Raw genomic sequence first — 23,057 nt, 5'->3', positions numbered from 1 at the left:
TTTTGTGGGGGGCCCGGATAGCCGGTCAACTATCCGGGCCTGTGGCGGTAAGGTCATGATCGGTGAGCACTAAATTAGTAGATCCCTATGAGTGGGCGTCACCCAACACGGATGGGAGCGCTCGGGAGAGGTGGCCATTGGCCCCTCAATGGGGAGGCGGTCCCTTCTAAGGATGGGTCGCCGGAAGTAAAGGAAAGGCGGTCAAGGCCCCTTCCTTTGTAGGAGGGGTTACAGCCCCCTCCTGGGGAATTTCCCGGGGCCAGTGACATCTGCGACGGCAGATGCGGTAAGTTGTGTGGGGTTGGGATAAGGTCTACGGTACCTTCTAGATACCTCACACGAGTATTCGAACGACCTTTAACTGGCGTCGAGTCTTTAGGTGCCCCCGTCAAGTCAAGGGAAATTGGTAATAGTTGCACTTGAGGTACGCCTCCGTGCTGTCGCCCAGCCCAAGTGGGAGGGGTAAGTCTGGTTAGGGATCTTGACACCGGTTATGACCTTGCCGTTGGCCCTTAAACGTTAGGTTGTACAATTTCAATATGTCAAGAAATGTTTTGTAGGATGCTAGTTCGGCTAGGAGAACCTCTGTATTAGAGAATCTGTTAAGGTTAGCCAAACATCGCAATATGGTAATGAAATTGTACATAACATGAAACGTTTAATGTTTTAATTTTTGTTTTAATAAATACGGCCGGGATGGTCACTCCATCCCACTTCCAAAAACTCAAGAACTGTTTCCGGTTTCCCTCCTTTGGGGATTGTGTTGAGAGGGGGTGGCGGGTATCTCGGCCATATGGAAAGGGGCGACCAACTTGGTCCCCCCGAACGTATGGCTGAGTGACTCGATCCCCCCGGGAAGCCATTTTTGGGCGGGAGGCGCGTCTCGGCTGGTATGCCCGAAGCGGCGTAGCCGGGGCGCGCCTGTTCCCGCCCTAGAGTGGGCTGGCCTAGACACTGACGCAGCCAGCCACGCCCTCGGGGCAGGCAGGGGCGGGTATACGCCCGCCCTGAAGACGGATAAAAAGGGACGCAGGACCAGAAGACATCCTCTTGTTCTTGTGCTCTGAAGCTGCACCTCCTCGCTGCACGTGAGCTCGGGACAGAACGAAGAGCCAATTTTGACCCACCCACCAGCCCCTGAAGACAGCCAGTTGTTTGTAATAAAGTGGATTAATTTTGCTTGTGTTCTCGTTTCCAGGTTGGAGTATCATGTTGATATTGAATTAATAAAGAATGGTCTGTTTGAGTACGTTTTTACCATTAAAGAGATTCAGATTTAGTGTTGAATTTTATGCATGCCCTTTCGGTCATGGTGGCCAATGTATTCTGGGTTTTAGTTAGCACTGTCGTATTTATTTGGTAGGCGGTAAGGTCATGATCGGTGAGCACTAAATTAGTAGATCCCTATGAGTGGGCGTCACCCAACACGGATGGGAGCGCTCGGGAGAGGTGGCCATTGGCCCCTCAATGGGGAGGCGGTCCCTTCTAAGGATGGGTCGCCGGAAGTAAAGGAAAGGCGGTCAAGGCCCCTTCCTTTGTAGGAGGGGTTACAGCCCCCTCCTGGGGAATTTCCCGGGGCCAGTGACATCTGCGACGGCAGATGCGGTAAGTTGTGTGGGGTTGGGATAAGGTCTACGGTACCTTCTAGATACCTCACACGAGTATTCGAACGACCTTTAACTGGCGTCGAGTCTTTAGGTGCCCCCGTCAAATCAAGGGAAATTGGTAATAGTTGCACTTGAGGTACGCCTCCGTGCTGTCGCCCAGCCCAAGTGGGAGGGGTAAGTCTGGTTAGGGATCTTGACACCGGTTATGACCTTGCCGTTGGCCCTTAAACGTTAGGTTGTACAATTTCAATATGTCAAGAAATGTTTTGTAGGATGCTAGTTCGGCTAGGAGAACCTCTGTATTAGAGAATCTGTTAAGGTTAGCCAAACATCGCAATATGGTAATGAAATTGTACATAACATGAAACGTTTAATGTTTTAATTTTTGTTTTAATAAATACGGCCTGGATGGTCACTCCATCCCACTTCCAAAAACTCAAGAACTGTTTCCGGTTTCCCTCCTTTGGGGATTGTGTTGAGAGGGGGTGGCGGGTATCTCGGCCATATGAAACTGTTTGAATTTTCAACCAATTAAAATGTTTCTTACAATTTGTACTTTTATGTGCTGGCATTTGATTGGTTAAGTACATGAATATATATGAAAAATGAGAGGGAAACACAGCCATTTTGACTAACACTACCTAAGGTATATTTGGAAAAAAATTTGACAGAAAACTTCAACTACTTTGAAGAAGGTAAGTTGTTAATTTGAAAGGAGAACTATGTTATGCACTTTAAGTTAATTTGGGAAAACGTTTTCAGATAGTTATATACTGTCCCTCTGTAAGAGTTAGACATTGAGATAGGCTTGTCTATTATAATTATGGATTCAGTTAGGCTTCTCTGGTATAATTATGAATTTACTTAGTCTTCATCACAGGCACTTTTTAATAGTTCTACTTCCTGCCTGAAACCATACACTGCCCAAAGTTAACTTCACTGTTTAAAACTCACAAGTACCTGTCTGAACTTAAACCCAACAGTGCCCTATCTCTACTGATATATTTATTTTTTAGGCAATTTACAGCAAGAAAATGGAAGGACAACAAAATGAAATTAATATTTCATTTGAAAATAATATGGAAAACAATCCTAAGGAAGACAAAGATGAAATAGACTTTATGGATCACTCTCTGGACCAAGACTTAATTAATTGTGTAGAAGAAATTGAATCATGGAATGAAAAGGAGGACAAACCTGATGAATTATTGTTGAAAAATCACATCAATAAATTTTTATTTAAAAATTAAAAATTGTTTGAGACATTATTCTTTTTTATATGTAAATTATGAAATAGTACCAAAATAGATATAATATAAAGTGAGACTTAAAATATACTGTGCAACTTTTTTGTGTTACATAGTAAGTTTGCTCATAGTTACTTCCTTTCTCCCACTATATTATCTCCAATGTGTATTTAACATCTCTTTATCATCTCCTGCCTCCATATTGTTTCTGCTTTCCTGACAGACTATGGTATGAATTCCATATACCACAATAACTTCTGTAACAACATGCAAGATATCTACAAAGGAGACGGTGTATATTAAATTTTAGACTCTGCATTGGTACCTACATGTGGGTACTTAAATAAATAATAAAAAAACAACAAAAAGAACAATTAATAAACATACAATTTTTGAAAAGTCTGTCATTCTTTTTTCCCCATAGTACGCTCCCCGGTGCGCGTACCGGGCGCTCCCCCCACAAAAAACGATTAAAAAATTCCTTTTTTTTGTGCCCGCGGGGCCCTTTTAAAGCCCTCACATCAAACCTAGGGGGTCAGGGAGGGTCTACTCAGCCCCCTTATGGTCAATTCCCCCTTTGTTTTGGCCACCTCTTGTGTCTCGATCCTACCGAGACACCAGATAGCGGCCGCTCCGGACTGTTTAGAATGTTTACAGACACCCGACAGCCAATCAGCTTTCCGTGCGCAAGTCGCGTGGTGCGCCCGGTACGCGCCCGGGCGCTGCTATAGATATATATATTTTTTTGAACCTAAATTACTCAAAATCCACTGGAGCACATATCTTGAGACATAGCAAAGGCTACCAGTTCCTACAATTTTGCCAAGTTTGGTGGAAATCCATTCAGCTGTTCGGGCTAAAAGTGAGGTCGACCGCCCTATGGAAATTAACATGGGGAAAACGCGTTTTGGGACCCCCCTTTTATCTCAGCCCCCGCTTGACAAATCCCCCCCAAACTTTCAGGGAAGGACTGGGGCGCCGCGAGACCATTTTGCGGAAATTTTCAGGCAGATTCGTCAACCGGCGCCAAAGTTATTCCAAATAGAATTTTGAGATTAACTACCTACTGGCGATTATTCACTGAAAAAACCGTAGGTTTCACACCAGTTATAGTTAGGAATTAGCATTTAAAAAACCTATTAAATTCACTGAAAAAACCATAGGTTTCACACCAGTTATAGCTAGCTGGAAATTGTACTGACATAAAACCATTGAAATTCCCATGTTATAGTTAGTTGGACTCACTATAACTTGTGCGCCTGCAATGCACTGCTGATGACGTCACATATTATATCACTCATGACATGGTCAGTGACATCACTCATGACATCACTGATGACACCATCCAGTGAATGTGTGTCTTTCTGAAAAATAAATATGTTTTATATATGTATTTGTAAAGGACAATGGTAGCATACATTTTTAAATAAGTGTCTAAATGGATGTTTTTTTTAAAAAAATGATTGGTTAACTGGCTTATTAAGTGTATCTTAGTGAATACATATATTAGCGAGTAATTTTTAAATATTTAAATATATGTATCAGTGTTTCACTTTGTGTATAAGTGGCTGCATTGGTTGGTGACTCACTCACTGTTTGTATGTGTTTTGAAGACAGCGTATGTGCAGGACTGTATGGGTGGATGAGTGTGTATATGTGTGTGTTAGTGAGTGAATGCCTGCCTCACTAGTGTCTTTACGAGTAACTACATATGTTTTAATCTAGTATACGTGAGTATTGATGTATATAAGTGAGTATATGTGAGAGTGAGAGATTGAAAGAGTTCCCGTTTAAATAAGTATGTGTTTCTATAAGTGATTGTTTAAGAGAGTAAGTCTGTGTAAGTTTCCTTAGAAGTAATGTGCTAGTGTGTGTATAGCTGTATATGCAAATAAATGGATGTTCAATAGTTTATTTGCATGTGTGAGTAACTTTTGGATGACTGTCGGTGTGTAACAGGATGTATATGTGTATCACTACATATGATGAGTATATGTATGAGTGACTATATAGAACTGTTGCTGAATGAGAGGATGTGTATATAGATGGTGGAATTACTGAATTGGTTATGGTAACTGGTATGGGAATCTCCATTTTTTTGAAAATGTTAGTTTCTATTTTTGAATATGTGTTTCAAGGGTTACATTACACTGAAAGGAGGTCTGTCAGTCTGTCACAAGGATGGTGTCATCAGTGATGTCATGAGTGATGTCACTGACCATGTCATGAGTGATGTAATATGTATTGTCATCAGTAGTGCATTGCAGGCGCGTAAGTTATAGTGAGTCCAACTAACTATAATGTGGGAATTTCAATGGTTTTATGTCAGTAAAATTTCCAGCTAACTATAACTGGTGTGAAACCTATGGTTTTTTCAGTTAATTTAATAGGTTTTTTAAATGCTAATTCCTAACTATAACTGGTGTGAAACCTATGGTTTTTTCAGTGAATTTCATAGGTTTTTTAAATGCTAATTCCTAACTATACCTGGTGTGAAACCTATGGTTTTTTCAGTGAATTTCAAAGGTTTTTTAATAGCAAATTTCTATAGCTATGAAATGTAATATTTTTTATAATGAATCCTATATTGTATATTTATGTAATACTATTTTTTATGTATATTGTTCATGTTTTTTTAAATGTTTAAATTTTTTTGCCCTGGAGAGCTCCCGGTGCGCGTCCCGGTGAGCGCACCGGGAAGCGCAGTGTTGCAGCGCGCCCCAGGGCGCGTACCGGTGAGCATCCCGTTATCGCCATTGCCACGAATGAAAACATCATTGTGACGTATCGCGTAGCCGCATCCGCGTGATACGCACGGCGTAAACGCACCCGGAAGCACTCGAGCGCACACGATCGCGCAATGTAAGCATCCGACGTGCTTACGCGACGCGCCCCTGGGCGCGCCCCGGGGCGCGTAGCTTAAGCACGTCAGGTCATGTGACCTAAAAATAACACTTTTTATTGGTTCAGTACAGTTTTGGTTTCCAAATGATGAAAGCCCTGGTCATGTGACCTGAAAATAACACTTTTCATTGGTTCAGGACAGTTTTATTTCCTAATGATGAAAGCCCCCACCTTTTTCCTCATTCTCAATTTGTACTTTGAGTGAAGAAGACCTGTTGAAAGACCTCTCTGTACCTTTTTGGACTGAAAAATGGCTTCAGTAGCAGCAGCAGCAGGAACATCTCAGCCACCACCACCAAGAGGACCACCACAACACCACAGTGGTGTAGATGAAGAAGAGGAGGAGGAGGAGGAAGAGGGGAGGAGGGCGTTCCTGCCAGAAGATATTACCCCATATAGGCCAAAGTAGCACATTATATGGGACTTTTTTCCATCCCAAAGGACCTCAAAAAAGTGAATGCGCCAAGGGTTACTTGCCTAATCTGTGGCATTGAACTTTCAAGGGGGAACCCTAACAAGAAATACTCATTTGGCAATAACACCATGATTCGCCACATGCAGCTCAGGCATCCTAACAGCTATGCTGCGGCAGAGGTCCAAGAACTGGCTAGAAACCCTCCCCAATCTTCACCCAGCACCTCCAAAAGAAAGCAACCCACCCCATCGGGACCAGAGGCAAGGGAGATGGTCCCAAACATACAACCCCAGTTTGGGGAATACAAAATCAGTTGTATTTTTTGTAGTAAAACCATCACCTAGGATGAGCAAAGCATAAAGCTCATTAACCGTGCTGGTGACAACCACAATTGCCCTAAAAAACCTTAAATTTTTCCTGATTTTTTTTTGCTCCAGTTGAGCCTTTTACAATATCCCTGTTTTTTGTTTCTTCCCATAAAAATAACAAAAAAATATAAAATTGTTCATAAAAGCCAAAAAAAGTACAAAATGTTCAAAAAACAATAAAAAATATAAAACAACAAAAAGAAGAAAAAAACAGTTTTTTTTAAAACTCTGTCTTTCTTTTTTCCCTATGGTACGCTCCCCGGTACGCTCCCCGGTGTCCGTACCGGGCGCTCCCCCCGCGCAAAATCGGCCCTTTTATGGCCCCACATCAAACCTAGGGGATCAGGAGGGGTCTACTCTGCCCCCTTTTGGTCATTTCCCCCTTTGTTTTTGCCACCTTTTGTGTCTCGATCCTACGGAAACACAAGATGGGGGCCGCTCCGGACTGTGTGGAATGTTGACAGACACCCGAGAGCCAATCAGCTTTCTGCGTGCGAACTCGCGTAGCGCGCTGGTTCGCGCCCCGGTGCGTGTACCGGGGCACTCTTATAGATATGTATATCTTTTTTGAACCTAAATTACTCAAAATCCACTGGAGCACATATCTTGAGACATAGCAAAGGCACATCGGGCTTCCAGTCCCTACAATTTTGCCAAGTTTGGTGGAAATCCATTCAGCGGTTCGGGCTAAAAGTGAGTTTGACCGCCCTATGGAAATTAACAAGGGTAAAACACATTCTTGGACCCCCCTTTTATCTCGGCCCCCGCTTGACGAATCCCCCCCAAACTTTAAGGGAAGGAGCGGAGCGCTGCGAGGCAAATTTGAGGAAATTTTCATGCAGATTCCTCAACTTGTGCCAAAGTTATTCCCAATAGAATGTTGCAAATTCCGTAAACAAAGTAATCCTAACTATAACTACCTATATATATATATATATATATGAATAAATCCTGCGCGGCCGCAGCGTCTTGAAAACACGGTAGTCAGCAGAACAGGACACGGACCCAATTCTCGTGCTCAATTATATTTTATTCGCCCAAGTTGTCTGAGACGCGTTTCGCAGCGCGAACGCCGCTTGATCACTCGACAGTTTGTGTTACACTCGAAGGCTCTTTTAAAGTGACAGTGCATGAGTATTGTGAAAACACGTGAGTGAATTCGTGATAGACATGAAAGATATACTTTCCGCTTGGCATCGGTTTGCAACATTTTCTCGACAGTTTAAACTGCAATACATTTTGTTTGAGTAAATTTAAAACACCATATTGAAATACATGTACAATACATTGGTGCATTAGCCCAACTTGGTTAATGGATATTGACTGCATTTGTCATTCCTCAAAGTTAATTGTAAAATACAATGGCATAAACAAAATTTCAGTTTTTCTGTATTTTTGAAAGAGCGCGATGTCATTGCCTATTACGAATTCATATACCTTGTGCATATAAAGTGCAAGTGAATTAAAAACGTGTATGATTTTAACTTTTCATCTTCATTCAATACCTTATGTTCCACAATGTTATCTATTTGTCACAATTTAAATCACAGTACCTCATTCGAAAAACCAATCACTTTGACGTTTTTTTATTCTTAACCCAATGTACTAAGTTATATATTTTTTTTAAAGCATATTCATTTCATCAGCTTTTTGTAATTACATCATGATTATCCTCTTTGTTCTTCTCTATTTAGGTATCTATTTGTTTTACCCATGTTTAAACAGTTATTGATAGTTTTTCTCTAATCGTTCTCAACCATTCATCACATTATAATCAACATTCTCTTCAAATTGATCTATGTACAAATTGTTCTTATAAAAATATTTTTCTTCAAAAATATCTAAAAACATCCTAAAATATTTACATTTATAAAAAAAACACCTTTTCATACAATCATCATGTTCTTCTTTTATAAATATATATAGGGTAAGTAATTAAATAGGTCAAAAATTTCATCTATGTGTACATTATATTCAACTTGACTCTTACTGATTGTGGGAATAGTTCATGTAGGATACTGCCATTTTATCAATTACTTGAAGGAGTTTTACAGGATTTTGAATAACTTAATTATTCCAAGCAAGTATATAAATCCTCCGTTAGATTCAATCCATTAGGATGTTTTGAATCTAATAATAAGATGTATCTTGTTTCCAACTTTCTTAGTTTATTTTCATGATCTCCACCCCTCCTATTGGGAGGGACTGCGTCTATTAAATAATAGGACAAACCTTTGTTGTTTGATCCGTGAAATGTTTTAAAGTGGCGAGCCACCGGATAGGTATTATCCATATTAGTTATGGCGCGGAGATGTTGGAGAATTCTAACATGCGCCTGTAATTTCGTACTACCTACGTAGTTCAAACCACATGGGCATGTTAGTACATAAACTGTATATTCACTCTCATAGTTTAACATCTTATTGATAGAATAGGGTTTAGATTTAAAAGGACTTGTGTATGTTTTGGTGTTAATCCCGTGTGTACATGCTTTGCATGTTGCACATTTTTTAAAACCCTTCAAATTTTGATACCAGATTGGTTTACTTATTATTTCGGGGTCTGGTATGACCAGGCAGTCTCTCATTGAGGGAGCTCTACTGTATGTAATGGACACCCTCTGCGATAGCAGGGGTCCTAATACGGGGTCGCTGAGTACTATGGACCATTCTCCCTGAATAATTTTTGGGATTGCCTGATGTTGTTTGCTGTATCCTATTAAGAGTCTAAAGTTGTTCTCCTCTACAGTAGTTTGGTTGTAGACTGTTTTTTACTAACCAGTAAATTCTCTCTGGCTAATGTATCTGTTTTGGCAATGGTTTGATATATAACTTTTTCAGAATAACCTCTATTCATGAATCTACCTTTACTCAATAGTTGGACTTTGACCAATTCCTCCTTTGTGCTACACACCCTCTTGATTCTTAACATTTCTCCATAGGGAATGCTATTGACTAAATGGTGGGGGTAAGAACTGGTGGCATGCAATACCGAATTTCCTGCCGTTTTCTTGTGAAATAAAGTTGTTTCAAGGTTGTTGTTATGGATGTAAACCCTGGTGTCTAGGAAATTGACACTGGTATTACTAATTTCAGCAGTAAATCTTATATTCAAATCATTGTTGTTGATTTTAACCACAAATGACTCTGATTCATCCTTAGTTCCATGCCACACCACAAACAGGTCGTCAATAAACCTGAGCCACAACTTAATTTTAGTTGATACTGTGTTGCCATATGTTCCCATGAGGACCAGCTTCTCCCATTTGCCCATATGGAGGCAAGCATAACTCTGTGAGAAGCTGGCCCCCATTGCCACTCCTTGAACCTGACAATATAGTAAATGATTGATCATGAAAAAGTTATTGTTTAAACAAAATTCTACCATTGCTAACAGCATATCATTGTGCTGGTTGTAGATGGGTTCTCTATTTGCCAAAAAGTATTCCACAGCTTGAATACTGTCCTTGTGTATTATACTTGTGTATAATGAAGACACATCAAGTGCCATCATTACATACTCAGGGTTCCATTCAAAGTTTTTTACTTTATTGATGAAGTCGCTCGTGTCCCTTGCATACGATGGTAGGGATTTTACATAGTCTTGAAGGAAATAGTCAACATATACTGATGTTTTCTCTAAAATACTGTTCCTCGCACTGATAATTGGTCGTCCAGGCAGTACTTTATTGTCCTTGTGTATTTTAGGTATGAAATATATCGTTGGTACAGTTGGTGTGTCATTTTTTAAATATTTGTACTCTGTCTCACTAATAGGTTGTTTATTCCGCCAACTTGAAAGTTTTTTATAGTAAGTTCGATTCATTTACTTCAATTTGGAAGCATCAGTTCGTATATAACATTGTCTAATGTTCAGTTGGCTCATGGCCTCCTTCATATAGTCATCATGTGCCCACAAGACAATGTTTCCTCCTTTGTTGCTATTGCGTATCACAACTTCTTTGTTGTTTTTTAATTTTTTCATTAGCTGGAAATACTGATGGTGTTGGTTGCGGTGTTTTTGTATGCTTGTACCTTTTTTTTGTTCAATTTTTTGATTTCTTTGGTCACGACCTCAAGAAAGGTGTCTATGGCATCATGTAACATTATCGGATAATATTTAGATTTGGGTTTAAAATGCGTTAACCCTGCCCCTTTGCTTGAGATGTTGCGTACTGATGCATTTGTACTTATAGATGGATTGTCTTGCTGATTCCACAACTCCTCTAATTCTGCCTCTGTATTTGTTCCCAATATAGTATCATCACTTTGAGGATTTTCCACATCACTGCGTGTAGTTTGTTTCTGTTTCATTGCGTACATTTTTTTCAATTTGAGTTTTCTTACTCCCTTGTAAATATCCATCCGGATATTTGGATAATCAAAGTTATTTGGTGGACAATAAGATAGGCCAAGACTTAATGTATTGTTTTCTTTGTCCGTTAGTTTGATTTTGGACAAATTTACCACTGTTTGAGTTATTTCTTTCTCCAGTAGTTGCGTCTTCGTCTTGGTGGATTTTGTTTTGCGTTTTGCTGCAAGTCTTCTCTGCTTACGCTTGAAGTTGGCCCGCTTCCTTGGGTTTGTGAGCGGGTTGCTGGCCTCAAAGTTGCCAATCTCTGGGCGGATAAAATTTTCATCTCTTCTAAGCATGGGTGAATTTTGCGAATCTCGCGTTCGCGAATTTTGCGGATTTGCGAACTCGCAATCCGCAAAAATCCGCGATTTCTCGCGAATTTGCGGATTTTTTTTTGTGTTCGCGCGGGTTTCTGCCAGTTCGCGAGGGTTTTGTACAATTTCGCAAACGCGAACTTACCTGTCGGGTCGCAAGTTTTGCGAATTTGTTGTTTCTACGTGTCCAGCCTGTTTGGGACATTCTTCTTCATCACTGCCACCCTCTGTCACCATTGCCACTCTCTGACTACTCATGCCACCCTCTGGCCCACCCATGCCACCCTCTGTTTCATCACAGCACCCTCTGGTTGTCCAGTGTACATTATTGCGGCAAAGCAAAGCACACCTTCCCTGCCTCAAGTGAACTGAATTAATTTGGGGCTGATTAATGTGTCACAGAATTTTTTTTAGCTGGCACCTGCTTCCTTAGTGCTTCCTGATTAGTGATCTTTTGCACTTGCTAAGTGCTTTCATTGTTGCAAAATTAGTTACAACACCTGCCCTGCCCCAACTGACAATAATGAATTAGGGGCTGATTAATGTGTCACTGTTGGATTTGAACTTCCAGCCTGGCTCCTGCTTGTCTCCCTTAGCTGTAATTCAGGACCTTTGCGGCATATGTGTAACTATTCTGAGGGTCAGAGCAGGGTCACATATTAGTTGCAAGTAGGCAACTGAACTCTGGAGGGGCCCCTCGGGAAGCACTACAGGAAATGGCTACTAATGATGAGCTTGAACTTTTGAACCTGGTAAGTAGTTTCAGTTTTGCTAAGATCGTATTTCTGCAATTTAGCGCTTATTCGCGGGGCGCGAAGTTGAACTGGGAAGCCGCGAACTCACGCGAACAGTGCGAGCAAGCCATAAAATCCGCTGCTCGCGGATTTGCGGATTTCGCGGGAAATTCGCAAATCTCGCGGATTGCGAATTTACCGAAAATCCACAAAATCCGCGAGCGGAACGGATTTTCCGCCCATACTTAATCTCTTCCCCCGGAGAGGGTCTGGTTCCTGAGGCCCCACCAGGATTGCTCCTAAGTTCAGAGTCATCCTCACTGTTGGATGTGAATTGGTCACTGGATGTCGTTGCCGTTTCTTCCTCTGTTCTCCTTTGACGATTGGCAGATTTGTTGGTCACTCCTTGGCCTTGCTTCTGGTGTGTTTTACGTGCCACATCATACTTGCGAGCAAATGTAAAAATTTGTCCTATCTCGTAGTCAACTGTGTCGCGTTGAAACTTGTGTGTTTTTCTGTCTTTAATTTTTTCCTCTTCCTTTTTCAGGCGGGCAGTCATCTCCTTGCGCATTTTGGCTATTTCCTCATCTTGGCCCATGACTGCCAGTTCCTCATTTAGAGCGTCTATTTCTGTTAATAAACGTGCTATGTCGATGTCCGCATATTTAATCAGCAGTAGGGTAAGTCTACGTGATGAATCTAAATTGACTTCAGCCCATTCGCGCATTAATTCAGGGTGTGGTTCTTCGTAAGTGGGGGCCGTTAATATTGGAAGCCCTCTTGGGATTCTTCCTACTTCGATGTAACTCTGTAGGGATCTTGATTCCCACCACTTAGACATTTCCATTCTCATTTTCTTTTCAAGTACTTTCATTTTAAATGCCACTGAGTCTGGGTTTGGTACTTGTGTAACATTGTGTGGCTTAGGTGTTGAGCTCACTTGAGGGGAATCATTAAACATCCCTGTTGCAGCAAGTTCCCTCTCTTTGACAATGTCGCTCGACATCTTGGGGCATATAATACTTATTTGATTTAGCTACTTTTGAAGCACGGGTCTTTGCATCAAGTGTATAACCTCGATTACTTCAGTTAGCTATATATATATATCAACAACACAGGTCACTCTTAAATCACCAGTCGTTTCGGAGATTTCCACAAGGAAGAGACCAACAAATCCCAAAGGTGCTGGCAAAAGGTACTTTATTCCATAAAGGTCACAGCAGCGTTAGCAGACGACGCGTTTCGGGCGGTTGCCCTTGCTCACATAAAAAATATTTCCCATCATGCCCTCTTTTTAACCACATTCGTATACACCATGTGATGCACAAATAATAAACATAAAGAAAATACTAGTGGGTCACTTTTCAATACACCATAGATTTAACATAATTTCCGAGTGGCATATTTTGTGCGAAGTTGGAATAGTATGTTGTTGTTTTATGGATATCATCCATTCATTTAATATCAGCATACATGCTTGAGTTGTACATATCAATTCACAGAAACGGCAATAAAGTGCGTGGCGCTTGCGCTATTTAGCATGTGCAAAAAAGTGCCAATAAATATATTGCAATATCAAAAACTATTTTATCATATTTACAATATAAATAGACATAAAACAAACTTCAATAAAATATGCAAATATCCATCTCCATACACATCCAGTCATAGTTTAAAAGTAAGACTGTACATACTTAAAAACTGTTTTGTTGGATAAAAATGTATTATATCATTTCATCATTTCAATACATTATTTAAAGTGCAATAGTGATGTTGTAAACTTGACACTCAAATGTGCAACATAACGCAAAATGTGCAATGTTACGCAAAATATTAAGATGCAATTTCGAATCCTATAGTTTCCTTGAGCCAACTACCCGAACACTCGGGACATCTAGAATAGATGGCAACCCCTATTCTGGTGATTGATGTGACCTACACAAAAGAAATTATTTATAAAGTGACTGAATTTTCACAGGGGGAACCATGATTCATCCCTGTTATAAACAGTTAAAAGAAAAGAGAAAAAAAGAGAATGTAAACAAATCTGTTCTGGGTGTCGGACTGAGACATAGTCATAATAATGAATCATTAAATATTGCTGGGTTGGAGCACAACTCACAATCTTTATGTTGCTAACACAGTTCTAGTACTCATATCTGACCACGGAGCCTGTTGGTTGTTTTTATTTACAGAAAGTGATACAGGTCTTCCGTGGTGTTCAGTCCATTTGGTACCTTAGAATCCAGTTCTAAGATCATCTTGGATTCTACTTACCTTAGCATCCTATCACGGTCTCCTCCCCTTCTGGGTTTGGGTACTGAGGTAAGAACATACTAGCTAAGACACTGGAGGTTGTTGTTGTGCACACTCTTGAAGTGACTAGCTACCGGATAGGAGCTATCGTTGTTAACGATTATTCGAATATGCTGCAATATCCTGGCATGCACTGGTAGCCTGGTGCTTCCCACATACCTCAGACCACAAGTGCATGCCAAGACGTAAACAGCATACTCAGTTATATATATATATATATATATTTATATATATATATATATATATATATATATATATATATATATATATATATATATATATATATATATATATATATATATATATATATATATATATATATATATATATATATATATATATTTATAGATATATAGATATATAGATATATATATATTACCTACTGGCGGTCGCCAGTAGGTAGTTATAGTTAGGATTGTTTTCCATAGGAAATCCTCAACATTCTATTTGGAATAACTTTGGCCCTGGTTGAAGAATCTTAGCGAATTTCTCATAGAAGATGACTCGGTCCGCTGCGCTCCTTCCCTGAAAGTTTGGGGGGGATTGGTCAAGTGGGGGCTGAGATATAAGGGGGGTCCCAAAACGTGTTTTCTGCATGGTATTTTCCATAGGACCTTTAGACTAGGCTACAGGTCGAACGGCTGAATGGATTTATTAGAAATTTGGCAAAACTGTAGAGTCCGGTTCGCAGATTACGCTTTTTTTGGAATGGTGTAAATCTGTTCAGTAGTTGTTGAGAAAATTAAAGTTAAAGTCAATTATATATCTATAGGCGCGCACGCGTGCGCGCACTCAAGCGGTTGCGCGTGAGCGGAATTTTTTTTTGCTTCGTGACGTCTGTTAACGTTCGATTCGAAGGAAATCAGGAAGTTTTGTCCGCCATTTTGTCACTGCGAGTAAATATATTGTTCATTTCAAAGCGTTGAAACATGGAAAGGGGAGAAGGTAGAGATTGTTTTGCTGCGTAGCTTTTCTCGGGGTGTGCAGTAAGGCCCTTAAACGCGAAAAGATATAATTTTTTCCCGAAAAAAAATACGGGGTGCGCGCACCCGGTCGCGCACACCTATTTACAAGAGTGTGAAAATGGAGATAAATCAGAAGTTTGAGTGCTTAGATATAGGGTGGCTCTGAAAAGAGCCATTGTGTTAATTGAGTGTTTTCTGCATTTATAAGTAAGTACCGATGCAGAGCCTGATGTTGCAGAGGAAGATTTTGTTTCCCTCATTCGTGAAATGAACACCGTCTCTCCTATAGACGTCTTGCATGTGGTATCGCAAGTTGTTGTGGTAAATAGAACCCATGCTATAATCTCTGAGGAACGCAGAAACAGATTTATTTACATGTCTCCTTGCTTTCTCAAATTGTGCACAATGTTGATTGGACCAATTCCATTTCTGTCTTTGGCATATATTGGAATATACCAAGGCAGATCGAGGAAAAAGTGTCATCAATTGTCTAAAGGTGTCTTTTAGAAGCATTTCCAGACCTACCCCAGTGATTGTGCCTAGATCGTTCCCACCACAGTGCACAATTATAAGGTCTTGTTCTGGGAGATGCATAAAAGTTTTCACCAATGGAATCAATTGGTGACATTTCAATCCTCTTTTGGCAATCCATGTTATGTGTACATTTGGTAAGCCGAGGTTGCAAATTCGTCTGCTTGCTGCATATTTTTCACTCCAGTGAATATAACTGTGTCCTATTAGCCAGACCTTCATTTTCAAGGGATTTGTAGTCGTCCTCCGATCGGTTCTGGAAGTGGAATGGTAGTTAGAAGTTGAAATTCTAAATAAAGAAAAAGGAAGAGGCTGGGTGTGGTTAAAAAAATAAAAATGATTGGTTGATTGTAATAAGTGGAGATTGAACAGTACGTTGCATGTTAATGTTTATGTTAAACGAAAAGTACTATTGGGTGTGAAAAAAAGACATGTAACAGAGTTGTGGATTGGCAGGTGTTTCTGGAGGGAAAACAGTCTTCTTAGTTTGCTGTAGAACGTTGAGACATGAACTTTTGACCTGTGCCTTCAGCAAGGTGCAGAATGAGGTGTAACCATGGAAACAGCCGGAGATGGCAGTTGGTGATGGGTTCACTCTTTGGTGCCTCTGCATCTGACTCTGTTCTCTGGTGGCTGGCGGAGAACTGTTTGTTATTGTGGAGATGAAAGGGTGATAAGGAGAGAAATACGACATAGCGTCTGGCCTGTAAAAGCGTGGGAGCAGTGATTACGTTTGAGTGAAGCGGAACTGTGGCGGTGCTTGGTAACAGTAAAAAAAATTTTTTAACAGTGGTATAACTGTCTGTACGGTGCGCTACCTACTAAGAAAGAGTTCACGGGCCGTAAGTGGCTTGCAGGTTCTAGTATCAGTAAGTGAGGTTGAGAAAAGAAAACATTCAGGACTTTATTTATGAAGGCCTTGCGCCACCGGTGCGTCACTTTTTCCCATTTTAAAAAATGAGGCACCGGCGGCGGAAGGTCTTCATAAATAAGGTCCTCAGTGTCTACAGTTAAGGTTATGTGGAACCCATGAATAGTTTTTCAATATGAAATCATTTCAGTTGAGATTATGGATTAAAAGAGAAACCGTGAATATTTGAAATGTTTATTTAGAAATGTACTGTTTTAAAGGCAAATCATTATGTAATATGAGTATAGAAATTGCAAAAAACACAGTAATTGGTATTGTCAGTAGTACATGGAATACAAACGCTATAGTTGAAGAAAAATGAATATAGTTGGAAAAAAACATTGTACACTTTTATAAGGAAGTATATCATATTTTAATAAATGGAAGAAGGTCTCTGGCCTTTCAGTTAGGGAACGATATATGAAAATGCAAGTGGTTATACATCATTACTTTATCAATCAGCTGTCTACATGCAAAGCACTATCAAGTTTGTGTTATGTCAGTGTGTGAGGGGAAAAAAAGGCGCCAAAAGCGATAAAATGGTGAGAGGTGCATGTATGTAATCTGTTGGATGCTGCGCAAATCACTATTGAGGAGAACTACTGTATTGAGATATCTTTTGAAGGTTGTAGTATTGCATTTGAAATACAGCACAAGTAATAATGGAAATATTATTGAAACAACATATTTTTCTGTAAAGTATTTTAAAAACATAATTTTATAGGAAATTAAAGGAGTAGAGGCGTGTGAGGCGGAAATAAGCAGTTGAGATGCTAAATGGCGTTTAAAATTTACACAATAATTAGGGCACATGTAGCATATATTAGCGAGTTTTGCATTGAGTACGTTTGAAATAACCTTAGATAAGATATGCAATAGAATTGTTGAGATTAGACTGTAAAAAAATAAAGTTGAAAATCGAGTAGCTGAAGAAACAAATGTAGTCCACATAAAAGACCAAAATTTAACCAGCACAAAATCATAATGTCCACTGTTAGTAAAGCCAATAGGTCTGTTCTTCAAAAGAAAATATGGAAAAGAACGTGAAGAATATAGGGAAGCAAAAGGAAATGAGGACGTCAATGTCTTGTATAAGAGTTATTGAAGCATTATTTAGGCAAAATAGGTAGCTTCTGCTTCTAACAGGAAATCACTTTTATCATTTGAAAGTATGTCAGCTATCCAATGGAAAAGAGTAAAGCAGTACTCATGATCTGTTAAAATCGGAGCCTCTTTTATTATCACAGGACAGCTCGGTGGGTTTTCGATGTAGTTCTCTGTTAGGAAAGAGTTAACCGTCCATTGTGTAGGCAAAGTAGGCAGCAAGTGCTTCTAACAGGAAATCACTGTTATCATCTGAAAACATGTCAGCCATCCAATTGAGAAGATCAAAGGAGCATTCATGATCTGTCATTATTGGAGCGTCTTTTACCATGGTAGGGCAGCTCGGTGGGTTTTCGATGTAGCTCTCTGTTAGGAAATCTTGCGCCGCTGCGAATATATTCCAATGACCCCGAACTCCTTGTATCGCTGCAAAGGCCATAAACCCTCCGTTGTAACAAAGCTGTTCATGATCAAGTAACGGATTCATGAGGTGATTGTAATTCGGTTCAGGAGGTACCAAATTGCAGAGACATAAATCCAGGGCCCACGTGAAATCACAGCTCAGGCAATGAAATACAGGCTGCACACAGGTGAAATACGAATATCGAAATGATAATCAATATGAAGTATTCAAAGTTGAGAGTGCTAAGGTGCCGTAGTACAGAAGCATTCTCTGTCGAAATAGTTCTAAGTGGTCCGGCTCGTTTGCGAAGGCAGGAGGGACATCCATTTTGGATTTCCCAAGATGGTAAAGGAAACGGCGCAGCACTGCCGGTTGTATAGCAACTCCACAGAATTAGGTCACCGGCTATGCAGTGGAGAGGAGCAGAATGACTTGATAAATTTTCTAGGAGTCTAGTCACTTAAATATTGCTTAGTAGTTATCAAAAAAGTAGCTTTTCTTGAAGTGGAGGATGCGTTAAAAAATAAGGGAGTCATTTGAGCAAGTTGTAAAGCAAGGTCAATTTTTTTTTACATCAATGCTGTTTTCTGTGAATGTTAGCTAAGTGAAAGATATATGTGTGAGCAGATGCTACGTTAAGTTTTAAATGTGACAATGGAGCTCTTGTTCATGTCTTCCGATTCAAGGTCGGTATTCGCTGCCAAATGCAAATATCAAGAAACGCATGCGTGGGGTAGATAGTCTGCATTCTTAAAGGAAAGCAAATGGAGGGTTATTTTTACCGCGTTAGCATTGTCGTTTAAAAAGTTACAGTGATTTTGATTATATGTTAAGAAAGTGTCACTGTCGAAGACTGAAAATAAATCCTTATAAATAACAGGGACTGGTGTATTTTAGAAAAGGTGTGTAACATTACATGAATTGTAAAAAAAAAATAATGTAATTGAAAGTGTATGGTTTGAAAATGAAATGTAGAGGTTTATAGTTCACGTTTTGAAAGCGGTTCTAGAGGGTCAGATGCATGATAGATTTATAAAAAATAGAACATGTTTTTCAATAGTATTATGGAAAAAATATGTTCCTTTATGTACTATTTAGATTATCTGCCTGTTGCCTATTCTTTGAGTTTTAGTAATCCTGTGTCTTATAAGTTTTCCAGGGGCGGTTTGAGGTTCATGGTGGGCTTGGGCAGGGAGGGTAGGTTGGGGGTTTGTAATAGGGGGTCCGGGTGGGGTGGAGTGCGGAGTTTAGTGAAGAGGGAGGGGGGCGGGGGGTTAGGGTGTTTGGTAATGGAGCAGAGTCAGAGGACGCCAAATTTCTGTTATGGGGTGCTACGGAAATATGTATTTATTCTCAGAGGTTTATTATATTAAGGATATATATTAACATGGTGGCTCTTGTGGTTTTGTGGTTCTGTGCATGTGTATAATGCTGGCCCTGTAGTTTTTGTCTATGGACCTCATTACGACACAGGGGAGCCACGTTGCACAGTTGGAGATCAGAGACTTAGGAAATAAAACTTTATAATTGTAAGGGCTCTAAGCGATACAAATCGCCCGTTCTTGGTGTAAAAAATATCACCGCTATTGGTGGTATTTTCTACGGTGTTAGTGCTCGAAGGAGAATAGTAACATATATGTGAAAGAAAATTCTGTAACAGGCTCAGCATTTCACATTATCGCGTGAAAACAAAAGTTGTTCTCACATAGCAATAAGTCTCTTATAATTAAGGGACGGAGTGTATATAGTGCTATTTACTACTCTGCTATGTGAACAATGTCGAATGTTTCATAAGAGGAGGCTTTAAAAGTTTTTCGATAAACTGGTTTTCCAGGGAAGTGGGTGGAGTGTTCCGTGTAAATTGCAGAATAGAAACTATTAAGAACCAATTGGAAGTGTTGTTCTAAAGTCACATGCGTGTGTCGCTGCCTCTATGCGATTGATGGGTGCGCGCACCCGGTCGCTCACTAAAAGAAAGCGGCGGCTTGTTTTGGTACAAAGAGTTAGTTCTGAAAAGAACTTTTTTTTTTTTTTTTTGGAAACAAGTGTTATGATGCTTTTGATTTCTTAAAGTTGCTACGACATTTTTTAGTATGTCATACTATCCAAATAAAGTGAAGAAATTTAACTTTTCTTGGAGCATTTATTACTCTCAATTTTGTGTTTAATTACAATAAAGCTTTGCTCTCCGTATACAAGAAGTTTTCCACAGTTCTTGCATTTCATATGCACGTTCGCCAGATATGGTTTCAAGTCCATTTCAGCACTCGATGGAGATACAGGTCGTTCTGCAGAAGATGTGCTGGTCACTTCTGATGGTAATAGCGTGGCCTCCGTTTTTCTAGTCAAAGGTGGTCGCTCATTTCCTTCAGATTCGGAAGATGAATGCGGAACGGTAGCCATTGCAGCAAAGTCTTCGGGAAGATGTTCGACGTTGTTCTCTATTGAGAGTCGAAAAGAAAGTGATGGAAGTGGGTGGAGTGCTGTGTGTAAATTCCAGAATAGAAACTACCAACAACCAATTGCAAGTCTTGTTTTCAAGTCACATGACTTTACATGCGCTTCTAAGGACGTGTAGGCGGTGACACTATCTAGTTACGAACGTGATTTGGAAGTAGCGATGTTCTTTAGTGAACTTTAAAAACGTGAAAAGAAGTGAATTCAAACACATACGGATTTCACATATTTTTAGAGCTCGATTTAAGTATACAATTATTAAATTATAAAACCTTTTATATTTTTTAAAAAAAATATTAAGGTGTGTACAATCAGTCACGCACGAACGATTAAAAAAAATTCTGCTCCATTTAATTAAAAGGTTTGTATGACAAAAAAAAGCCTAGGTTCAGTGTCTTAACGTACTATAAGTTCTTTCATTGGTCTATGAAGAAATTCATTAGGTTTAAATTGGAAAGCTTTCATGAAATAAATAGGTGGGTGCGTGCACTCTGTTGTGCACGTAAGATTGGTATGTCGATATTTATTTCAGGTATATCTTTCATACTTAGGAACTAGCATTCAAAAAACCTATGAAATTCACTGAAAAAACCATAGGTTTTACACACGTTATAGTTAGGAAATAGCATTTGAAAAACCTATGAAATTCACTGAAAAAAACATAGGTTTTACACACGTTATAGTTAGGAAGTAGCATTTAAAAAACCTATGAAATTCACTGAAAAAAACATAGGTTTGACACATGTTATAGTTAGCTGGACATTTTACTAATATCAAACCAATGAAATTCCCCGTTATAGTTACTTCAGCTAACTATAACTTGCGCGCCCGCAATGCACTGCTGACGACTTCACATATTACATCACTCATGACATGGTCAGTGACATCACTCATGTCATCACTGATAACATCTCAAATGACATCACTGATGACATCATCCTTGTGGAAGAGTGGCAGACCTTCACTTACCCTAATATAACCTTTATTACAGACACTCAAAAAGTAGAAAATAACAATTTCAATATAATAGCCATACCAATGCCACTTAAAACACACCTATTTAGTAATTCAAAGATCTATATACACAACCACTTATTCATCAACAGATATATACAGTCAATCATATATTATATACAGTCACTCATATATGTATTCAGTCATCATATGTTCTTATACACTGATACATCCTGATCATCCTGTTACACACCGACACTCAACCATAGAGTTATTCACACATAAGTTATATGTACTAGTTTAAAACATATGTACTTACTCAGAAATACACTATTAAAACAGTTATTCATTCACTTAGACAGTCATATATACACTCATACAGAAAAAAAAATAATAACCTATATGCCTTTTACCACACAAACTCACTCACCCATACAGTCTAGCATATATACTGCCTACAACACATACAAACAGTAAGTCACTCATTCATGCATCTATGCACTACATAAGATCTCCCAACGAAGCATATTGACACTTAGACACTCAGACACTCCAACTAATAATCAAACAAATAATAACCTATATACACATTATGTATCACTCATATAGCTACTCACCAACACATGCAGCCACTTACATAGAAACTGAGAGACAGATACAGATATGTATATATTTAAACATTACTCATTAGCCCATGTACTCATCAAGATATACTTAATCAGTCAGTAATACAATCTATTTTTCACCCAAAAAGCAGCTATTTATACACTTATATGCTCAATTCTTCTTCCATTAACTTTCATATATACATATATAAAACATATTTAATTTTCAGAACTAACCCATTCACTGGATGATGTCATCAGTGATGTCATGAGTGATGTCACTGACCATGTCATGAGTGATGTAATATGTGAAGTCATCAGCAGTGCATTGCGGGCGCGCGAGTTATAGTTAGCTGAAGTAACTATAACGGGGAATTTCATTGGTTTTATATTAGTAAAATGTCCAGCTAACTATAACATGTGTCAAACCTATGGTTTTTTCAGTGAATATATATATATATACATACATATATATATATATATATATATATATATAACAGCATGACCAATGGACCAGGACTTGTGGGACAACACTTGGGGTTTAAGATTCACTCAGGCTGGGTCCAGGCCTAGGTTCAAGATGGTGGGGACCTATTGTGTCCCTGTGGCTCTGAATAGGAGGCCAGCAAACCAACCCATGGAGTCACTCTTATAATCATGGGTTCAGGTGAAAATGCAGAGCTCAACAGCAGGGCTGGCCTCTGAGGGTTCATGGCAGGCTCCAGGAAGCAAAGCCGTCATTCCAGGTACAACAAAGCAGTCTTGCAGAGTGCACAGCAGGTCACAGCAGCAGGCAGTCCTCTAAGAGTCCTTCTAGAGGTCCAGGAAGGTACTGAAGAGTTGGTCCCTGAAGTCCCAATTTTATAC

Source organism: Lissotriton vulgaris, chromosome 4_1 (genome assembly GCF_964263255.1).
Source record: "Lissotriton vulgaris chromosome 4_1, aLisVul1.2, whole genome shotgun sequence".
NCBI lineage: Eukaryota > Metazoa > Chordata > Amphibia > Caudata > Salamandridae > Lissotriton > Lissotriton vulgaris.
The sequence above is the reverse complement of the archived record's forward strand: the minus strand, read 5'-3'. Positions refer to the sequence as shown.